The sequence below is a fragment of the Leptodactylus fuscus genome, chromosome 3 (assembly GCF_031893055.1).
Source record: "Leptodactylus fuscus isolate aLepFus1 chromosome 3, aLepFus1.hap2, whole genome shotgun sequence".
Classification (NCBI taxonomy): Eukaryota; Metazoa; Chordata; class Amphibia; order Anura; family Leptodactylidae; genus Leptodactylus; species Leptodactylus fuscus.
The window spans coordinates 30,088,550-30,099,717 of record NC_134267.1 but is presented as its reverse complement, the minus strand read 5'-3'; the positions used below and the strand labels follow the sequence as shown (position 1 = coordinate 30,099,717).

At 42.3% G+C, this 11,168-nt stretch overlaps 1 non-coding gene across 1 annotated transcript; it reads right to left on the bottom strand.

Annotated features, from left to right (window-relative positions):
• Window positions 1-572: 572 nt before the first annotated feature.
• LOC142198692 (U7 small nuclear RNA) lies at window positions 573-634 on the bottom strand. The gene has a single exon (XR_012715365.1). It is a non-coding gene; the product is annotated as a U7 small nuclear RNA (small nuclear RNA).
• Window positions 635-11,168: the final 10,534 nt, after the last annotated feature.

The following is an 11,168-nucleotide window of genomic DNA, read 5'->3' as shown; positions in this document are numbered from 1 at the left end:
CCGTGTTTTACGTTCAGAATAAGCTGGTGTATACTCAGTGTGAACTCACCGTAATACCGCCACAGAACTTGTCCTGCACTAGACGTCTCTCGCTGCACTACATTCAATGAAAGAACGGGCAAGTGATGAAGAGGGGAAAAAAAGGGAATCACAGGCCCCCCCAAAAAAGGGGAGGTGGAAGGAGATGGGTATCCATCCTCTTCTTCTTCAGTGTCCAAACAGTCCATAAATGAACGACCTCTGAGCAGGCCGTGGACCAGACCATATGGAATGTAATATAATATGGCGGCCGTTCCGTAGATGTAGTATGAAGATAACTTCTCTCCTCGCTGGATCAGTGAGGAGACTTCTTTGATAACGGTCGTATATAAAGTAGTATTTGTGAATCTGCAAACTCTGTGAACAAGCGATCGACCTCATTCACACACATGTAATAACATACACAAAAATCACTAAAAACCCAGACAAAGTACAAAGTCTACAATCACCAAGAACATCAATTCTAATTTCTCACAATCTGTTACGTAAAAAGAATAAAAAACAAATTTTCTTTCTAATTTTCACAAACATTTTAGGACTTTTCGGCACTAACCAAAAAGCTTTTAAACAAATAGCAAAAGAGCTACAAACACTGGTCACATGGTGCGTCTCCTGCGACCTCCCCTCCTCCGATCATCACCAATATCAGGGAGACGACACACAACACAGATTTATTATCTGACAGGAGGAATCATCACAGAACAGAAATTTCCCTCCAGATAACAGATCAGACATGTAGAAGAATCAGCAAATGCCCTTCATATATAATGATCCAGAAAAGAAAACAAGTCAGGAGAATACAAGAGAGACACATGGATTTACATAAACAGGAAGGGGCGGAGCTAACACCTACTCTGTAAAGTACCAGGAGAGGGCGGGGCTAACACCTACTCTCTGTACAGTACCAGGAGAGGGCGGAGCTAACTGACTTATTGGATGATATTTGGCTAGCATTCCTTCATACTTGGCTCTCATTCAGATGAATATATTTTGGCTGGATTTTCCAGCGTTATGTAAATATAGTGTAAGCTCAGCACTTCAGTGGAATGTGCATTTTGTGATACAATAGTTTTTTTTTTATGTTCACCACGTTTACTAAATCACAGCACGCCCTATCACGTCATATTATGCCACATTCTCCCTAATAGTCTATAACATAAACTGATGCATTTTCTTCCATTTTGATGTTTTGATATTTTGTCCTTTCTTGTTAAAGGAGGTGAGGCGGCTGCTCTTCGCATCTCTTACGAAAACTCCAGATAAAATACTGACCTTCATACACATCTACATACAGACATTAAGGGGCAAGGTTAAACACTCTACCATCCTTATGTTCTCCAGAAGTGATGGGGTTAAATTCTCTTCCATCCTTACCCTTAGTTCACATCTGTGTTTGATAATCCGTACGGCAAGTTCGCATGGGGACCCCCCCGAACGGAATACCAAACACATTGGCAAGTGGTGTGCAGTGAAAGCACAGGGACCCCATAGACTATAATGGGGTCCGTGTGCTTTCCGCACGCTGGCCGCACGAATCATGCGCCCATGAAAGTAGATCACGATCTACTTTTCTGTCCGCATGTTCCATGCAGAAACCGTGCGGAGAGCACACAGACCCCATTATAGTCTATGGGGTCCCTGTGCTTTCACTGCACACCGCTTGCCAATGCATTTGGTATTCCGTTTGGGGGGTGGTCCCATACGGACTCCCCAAACGGCTTACCAAACACAGATGTGAATGAGGCCTTAGCCTCACAGGGAACTCCCATTGAGCTCTGAACCTGCAGCCCCACAAGCAATATGTTCAGGTTTTTAATTTTGGCAAATGCTGAAAAGTCATAAACTGTTCTTAAAATTAGAAGCATAAAACATAAAGGTATTTTATAATATAATTTTGATCTGAGGATTATACTGTATGTGTTCTTGTCTTAAGCAACCGAAGGTCCACTTATACTTAGGAGAGAATAGAGGAAAGGGCCTAGATATTAATCGAAGGGAGAGGTTGTCAGAGCGACTTCACAGGGAACACCCGCTGAGCTCTGAACCTGCAGCCCCACAAGCAGAATGATCTCTGGATTTCTAATTAGGAAATGTAAAAAAAAAGCAATAAATATTTCATAAATATCAGATTTACAAGGTTCTGTGTACCTGGATGTGTTCACTGCTCACATCCATAGATTGTATTTTCTACCATAGCGCACAGACAATGCTATTGAATGGGGCAGTGACCTCATCCTTGTGTGGTCTTCATCACTGAAACAGTGTGCTCCATCACGTGCCGTATAATGTCTGATATTTCCACAGAGGCTTTATAACTTAGGACATGTTTCCTACTTCCATCCTCATAAGTAGAGATGAGCGAGTACTGTTCGGATCAGCCGATCCGAACAGCACGCTCGCATAGAAATGAATGGACGTAGCTGGCACGCGGGGGGTTAAGCGGCCGGCCGCCGTCAAAGTGGAAGTACCAGGTGCTTCCATTCATTTCTATGGAGCGTGCTGTTCGGATCGGCTGATCCCAACAGTACTCGCTCATCTCTACTCATAAGCCCTCCTCCTCCTCGCATCTCCTAACTGACCCCAGATGAAGACTGGTTGCTTCCTAAAGCCCCTCCATGAGGCCAACCCTTCCTCCTTCCTCACCCTTCGGAGTTTCTTGTCCTTTTATCTGCAGCTTCAACTAGGGTGAGTGAAAGCAGCCAAGATCTTATCGTATAGCTCTATAACAGTGGAGAGAGCAGAGGGTTTGGAGCTCTGTATCAGACAGCAGATTAATCCATTAACAGCAGTGATGGAATCCAAACCATATAGAGAACATAAAGATGAACGCCCAAACAGTAGCAAGATATTGACCTCATTCATGACCTTCTGGGAGCCCCATCAGATAGAACATCTACAAGGACGACACTTTCTAATTTTTACAAATTTTTTAGGACCTTTCAGCAGTGTTTGCCAAAAAGCTTTTAAACAAATAGCAAAAGAGCTACAAACACTGGTCACATGATGCGTCTCCTGCAACCTCCCCTCCTCCGATCATCACCAATATCAGGGAGAGGACACACAACACAGATTTATTATCTGACAGGAGGAATCATCACAGAACAGAAATTTCCCTGCAGATAACAGATCAGACATGTAGAAGAATCAGCAAATGCCCTTCATATATAATAATCCAGAAGAGAAAACAAGTCAGGAGGATACAAGAGAGACACATTGATTTACATAAACAGGAAAGGGCGGAGCTAACACCTACTCTGTAAAGTACCAGGAGAGGGCGGGGCTAACACCTACTCTCTGTACAGTTCCAGGAGAGGGCGGGGCTATCCCATGTACATGTATAGAAAACCTTGTAAATCTGATATTTAACATAATTTGATGCTTTTCTACATTTTCATAGTGTCTGAGATCCTTCTGCTTGTGAGGCTGCAGGTTCAGAGCTCAGTGGGGGTTCCATGTGAAGCTCTTCTGTCTCCAACTTCTCTCTATACTCAGACCTGTGTGTATAGATTACTCTTTCTTTTGCACTGTTGTTTTCTGTGGGAAGAGTAAGGGCTAGTTCACACGGAGTTTTTTGGCAGCAGATTTTGACGTGGAATCTGCCTCAAAATCTGCTCCATTGGAAACCGCTCACTTCTTTTTTCCTCTAGTTAGTAGTGGAAAAAAGAAGCGACACACCCTATCTTGCCGCGGATAACACGGCCGAATCAGCTGCAGCTTGAGACACACTCCAGTGTAGGCCCATTCATTCAGGCCTGCACAGTAGCGGGATGCCACATTAGAATGCCAATGCTCGCGGAATGTTCACATGGTGGAAAAGGTTTCGTGTGAACATACCCTAAGACTGTCTTTTATGACAACCAATGGAGCACACTGGACATTTTACAAAGCACCAGTTCCAAAAACAAAAAAACACGTCCGAACTTTTTGTTTCTATTTTTATCAATTTCTTGAGGCTTTTCAGCATTTAGTAAAAAGCTTTTAAACAAATAGCAAAAGAGCTACAAACACTGGTCACATGATGCGTCTCTTGCGACCTCCCCTCCTCCGATCACCACCAATATCAGGGAGAGGACACACAACACAGATTTATTATCTGACAGGAGGAATCATCACAAGAACAGAAATTTCCCTCCAGATAACAGATCAGACATGTAGAAGAATCAGCAAATGCCCTTCATATATAATAATCCAGAAGAGAAAACAAGTCAGGAGGATACAAGAGAGACACATGGATTTGCATTTAAACATGAAGGGGCGGAGCTAACCTACTACTGTCTGGTCCCGCCCACCCCTCCTACTGTTTGTAAATCAGAGCTCCCTAATCTTTCTTGTCACATGGACCAGTTCCAAGCAAGGCCATTCTCTTAAATCCTGGGAATTACTTATTGGAAAATTGTCCTGCTTGGCTCTGGACTGGCTATTAGCTAGTGTAGGGTCAGGGTGCGGGGCCACCAGCAATGTGCTCTCAATGGCTCCCTCCAGCTTTCATATCACTGGTTCTTGGACGTAAGACCTGGTCTGTGTCAATGCTGGATTTCCTGGCCGATGCATTATACAGGGAGTGATACTCCTATCATTATAGTTATGTAAGATGCTAGGAGCTACTGCCTATCAGTGACATAGTGATTGAAGTATGGGACAGGATATCGCTGGTAAGCAGGGACTCCTACCATATATATATATATATATATATATATATATATATATATATATACACACACACACACACACAACTATATTATAGGAGTAGTACTCCCTGCATAATGCACCGGCCAGGAAATCCGGCATTGACACCAACAAAGTCTCCAAGATCCAGTAATGCGAAGGCGCAGCTTCCAGTGAGCAGTGTGTACCAGGATGGGTGAGGCTAACCCTCCTATAATTAAGTGCTGGAGCTCTCTCTCCTACTGTCTGTAGACCTCATTTTTGCACTGATGTTGATCCTTTTAGGGCGGTGCTAATCCTCCTACTATTTGTAGATTACCAGGAGGGGGCAAACCTATAGCAACTGCAGAATACACCAAGACCGTGAACCTACCTATAGTAACTACAGAATACACCGAGACTGTGAACCTACCTATAGTAACTACAGAACACACCGAGACTGTGAACCTACCTATAGTAACTACAGAATACACAGAGACCATGGACCTACCTATAATAACTACAGAATACACCGAGACTGTGAACCTACCTATAGTAACTACAGAACACACCGAGACTGTGAACCTACTTATAGTAACTACAGAACACACCGAGACTGTGAACCTACCTATAGTAACTACAGAATACACCGAGACTGTGAACCTACCTATAGTAACTACAGAATACACCCAGACCATGGACCTACCTATAGCAACTACAGAATACACCAAGACCATGAACCTACCTATAGTAACTACAGAATATACCGAGACCATGAACCTACCTATAGTAACTGCAGAATACACCAAGACCATGAACCTACCTATAGTAACTACAGAATACACCCAGACTGTGAACCTACTTACAGTAACTACAGAATACACCCAGACCATGAACCTACCTACAGTGGGGCAAAAAAGTATTTAGTCAGTCACCAATAGTGCAAGTTCCACCACTTAAAAAGATGAGGCGTCTGTAATTTACATCATAGGTAGACCTCAACTATGAGAGACAAAATGAGAAAACAAATCCAGAAAATCACATTGTCTGATTTTGTAAGAATTTATTTGCAAATTATGGTGGAAAATAAGTATTTGGTCAGTAACAAAATTTCATCTCAATACTTTGTTATATATCCTTTGTTGGCAATGACAGAGGTCAGACGTTTTCTGTAAGTCTTCACAAGGTTGGCTCACACTGTTGTTGGTATGTTGGCCCATTCCTCCATGCAGATCTCCTCTAGAGCAGTGATGTTTTGGGGCTGTCGCTTGGCAACACGGACTTTCAACTCCCTCCAAAGGTTTTCTATAGGGTTGAGATCTGGAGACTGGCTAGGCCACTCCAGGACCTTGAAATGCTTCTTACAAAGCCACTCCTTCGTTGCCCTGGCGGTGTGCTTTGGATCATTGTCATGTTGAAAGACCCAGCCACGTTTCATCTTCAATGCCCTTGCTGATGGAAGGAGGTTTGTACTCAAAATCTCACGATACATGGCCCCATTCATTCTTTCATGTACCCGGATCAGTCGTCCTGGCCCCTTTGCAGAGAAACAGCCCCAAAGCATGATGTTTCCACCCCCATGCTTTACAGTAGGTATGGTGTGTAATGGATGCAACTCAGTATTCTTTTTCCTCCAAACACGAAAAGTTGTGTTTCTACCAAACAGTTCCAGTTTGGTTTCATCAGACCATAGGACATTCTCCCAATACTCTTCTGGATCATCCAAATGCTCTCTAGCAAACTTCAGACGGGCCCGGACATGTACTGGCTTAAGCAGTGGGACACCTCTGGCACTGCAGGATCTGAGTCCCTGGCGGCGTAGTGTGTTACTGATGGTAGGCTTTGTTACATTGGTCCCAGCTCTCTGCAGTTCATTCACTAGGTCCCCCTGCGTGGTTCTGGGATTTTTGCTCACCGTTCTTGTGATCATTTTGACCCCACAGGGTGAGATTTTGCGTGGAGCCCCAGATCGAGGGAGATTATCAGTGGTCTTGTATGTCTTCCATTTTCTAATTATTGCTCCCACAGTTGATTTCTTCAATCCAAGCTGGTTGCCTATTGCAGATTCAGTCTTCCCAGCCTGGTGCAGGGCTACAATTTTGTTTCTGGTGTCCTTTGACAGCTCTTTGGTCTTCACCATAGTGGAGTTTGGTGTCTGACTGACTGAGGGTGTGCACAGGTGTCTTTTTATACTGATAAGTTTAAACAGGTTCCATTACTACAGGTAATGAGTGGAGGAAAGAGGAGACTCTTAAAGAAGAAGTTACAGATCTGTGAGAGCCAGAAATCTTGATTGTTTGTAGGTGACCAAATACTTATTTTCCACCATAATTTGCAAATAAATTCTTACAAAATCAGACAATGTGATTTTCTGGATTTGTTTTCTCATTTTGTCTCTCATAGTTGAGGTCTACCTATGATGTAAATTACAGACGCCTCATCTTTTTAAGTGGTGGAACTTGCACTATTGGTGACTGACTAAATACTTTTTTGCCCCACTGTATAGTAACTACAGAATACACAGAGACCATGAACCTACCTATAGTAACTACAGAATACACCGAGACCGTGAACCTACCTATAGTAACTACAGAATACACCGGGACCATGAACCTACCTATAGTAACTACAGAATACACCGAGACTGTGAACCTACCTATAGTAACTACAGAATACACCGGGACCATGAACCTACCTATAGTAACTACAGAATACACCAAGACTGTGAACCTACCTATAGTAACTACAGAATACACAGAGACCATGAACCTACCTATAGTAACTACAGAATACACCAAGACTGTGAACCTACCTATAGTAACTACAGAATACACCGAGACCGTGAACCTACCTATAGTAACTACAGAATATACCGAGACCATGAACCTACCTATAGTAACTACAAAATACACCCAGACCATGGACCTACCTATAGTAACTACAGAATACACCCAGACCATGAACCTACCTATAGTAACTACAGAATATACCGAGACCGTGAACCTACCTATAGTAACTACAGAATACACAGAGACCATGAACCTACCTATAATAACTACAGAATACACAGAGACCGTGAACCTACCTATAGTAACTACAGAATACACAGAGACCGTGAACCTACCTATAGTAACTACAGAATACACAGAGACCGTGAACCTACCTATAGTAACTACAGAATACACAGAGACCGTGAACCTACCTATAATAACTACAGAATACACCGAGACCATGAACCTACCTATAGTAACTACAGAATACACCGAGACCATGAACCTACCTATAGTAACTACAGAATACACCGAGACCGTGAACCTACCTATAGTAACTACAGAATACACAGAGACCATGAACCTACCTATAATAACTACAGAATACACCGAGACCGTGAACCTACCTATAGTAACTACAGAATACACAAAGACCATGAACCTACCTATAATAACTACAGAATACACCGAGACCGTGAACCTACCTATAGTAACTACAGAATACACAGAGACCATGAACCTACCTATAATAACTACAGAATACACCGAGACCGTGAACCTACCTATAGTAACTACAGAATACACAAAGACTGTGAACCTACCTATAGTAACTACAGAATACACAGAGACTGTGAACCTACCTATAGTAACTACAGAATACACCGAGACTGAACCTACCTATAGTAACTACAGAATACACAGAGACTGTGAACCTCCCTATAGTAACTACAGAATACACAGAGACTGTGAACCTCCCTATAGTAACTACAGAATACACAAAGACTGTGAACCTACCTATAGTAACTACAGAATACACAGAGACTGTGAACCTACCTATAGTAACTACAGAATACACCGAGACTGAACCTACCTATAGTAACTACAGAATACACCGAGACTGAACCTACCTATAGCAACTACAGAATACACAGAGACTGTGAACCTCCCTATAGTAACTACAGAATACACAGAGACCGTGAACCTACCTATAGTAACTACAGAATACACCGAGACCGTGAACCTACCTATAGTAACTACAGAATACACAGAGACCATGAACCTACCTATAATAACTACAGAATACACCGAGACCGTGAACCTACCTATAGTAACTACAGAATACACAAAGACCATGAACCTACCTATAATAACTACAGAATACACCGAGACCGTGAACCTACCTATAGTAACTACAGAATACACAGAGACCATGAACCTACCTATAATAACTACAGAATACACCGAGACCGTGAACCTACCTATAGTAACTACAGAATACACAAAGACTGTGAACCTACCTATAGTAACTACAGAATACACAGAGACTGTGAACCTACCTATAGTAACTACAGAATACACCGAGACTGAACCTACCTATAGTAACTACAGAATACACAGAGACTGTGAACCTCCCTATAGTAACTACAGAATACACAGAGACTGTGAACCTCCCTATAGTAACTACAGAATACACAAAGACTGTGAACCTACCTATAGTAACTACAGAATACACAGAGACTGTGAACCTACCTATAGTAACTACAGAATACACCGAGACTGAACCTACCTATAGTAACTACAGAATACACCGAGACTGAACCTACCTATAGCAACTACAGAATACACAGAGACTGTGAACCTCCCTATAGTAACTACAGAATACACAGAGACCGTGAACCTACCTATAGTAACTACAGAATACACCGAGACCGTGAACCTACCTATAGTAACTATAGAATACACCCAGACCGTGAACCTACCTATAGTAACTACAGAATACACAGAGACCGTGAACCTACCTATAGTAACTACAGAATACACAGAGACCATGGACCTACCTATAGTAACTGCAGAATACACAGAGACCATGAACCTCCCTATAGTAACTACAGAATACACAGAGACCATAGACCTACCTATAGTAACTGCAGAATACACAGAGACCGTGAACCTACCTATAGTAACTACAGAATACACCCAGACCATGAACCTACCTATAGTAACTACAGAATACACAGAGACCATGAACCTACCTATAGTAACTACAGAATATACCCAGACCATGGACCTACCTATAGTAACTACAGAATACACAGAGACCGTGAACCTACCTATAGTAACTACAGAATACACCCAGACTGTGAACCTCCCTATAGTAACTACAGAATACACAGAGACCGTGAACCTACCTATAGTAACTACAGAATATACCGAGACCATGAACCTCCCTATAGTAACTACAGAATACACCCAGACCATGGACCTACCTATAGTAACTACAGAATATACCCAGACCATGAACCTACCTATAGTAACTACAGAATATACCGAGACCATGAACCTACCTATAGTAACTACAGAATATACCGAGACCATGAACCTACCTATAGTAACTACAGAATACACAGAGACCATGGACCTAACTATAGTAACTACAGAATACACCCAGACCATGAACCTACCTATAGTAACTACAGAATACACCCAGACCATGGACCTACCTATAGTAACTACAGAATACACCCAGACCATGAACCTACCTATAGTAACTACAGAATACACCCAGACCATGAACCTACCTATAGTAACTACAGAATACACAGAGACCATGAACCTACCTATAGTAACTACAGAATATACCCAGACCATGGACCTACCTATAGTAACTACAGAATACACAGAGACCGTGAACCTACCTATAGTAACTACAGAATACACCCAGACTGTGAACCTCCCTATAGTAACTACAGAATACACAGAGACCGTGAACCTACCTATAGTAACTACAGAATACACAGAGACCATGGACCTACCTATAGTAACTACAGAATACACAGAGACCGTGAACCTCCCTATAGTAACTACAGAATACAGAGACCGTGAACCTACCTATAGTAACTACAGAATATACCCAGACCATGAACCTCCCTATAGTAACTACAGAATACACCCAGACCGTGAACCTACCTATAGTAACTACAGAATATACCGAAACCATGAACCTCCCTATAGTAACTACAGAATACACAGAGACCGTGAACCTACCTATAGTAACTACAGAATACACCCAGACCATGGACCTACCTATAGTAACTACAAAATACACCCAGACCATGAACCTACCTATAGTAACTACAGAATACACAGAGACTGTGAACCTCCCTATAGTAACTACAGAATACACCCAGACCATGAACCTACCTATAGTAACTACAGAATATACCGAGACCATGAACCTACCTATAGTAACTACAAAATACACCCAGACCATGGACCTACCTATAGTAACTACAGAATACACCCAGACCATGAACCTACCTATAGTAACTACAGAATATACCGAGACCGTGAACCTACCTATAGTAACTACAGAATACACCCAGACCATGGACCTACCTATAGTAACTACAGAATATACCCAGACCATGAACCTACCTATAGTAACTACAGAATATACCGAGACCATGAACCTACCTATAGTAACTACAGAATATA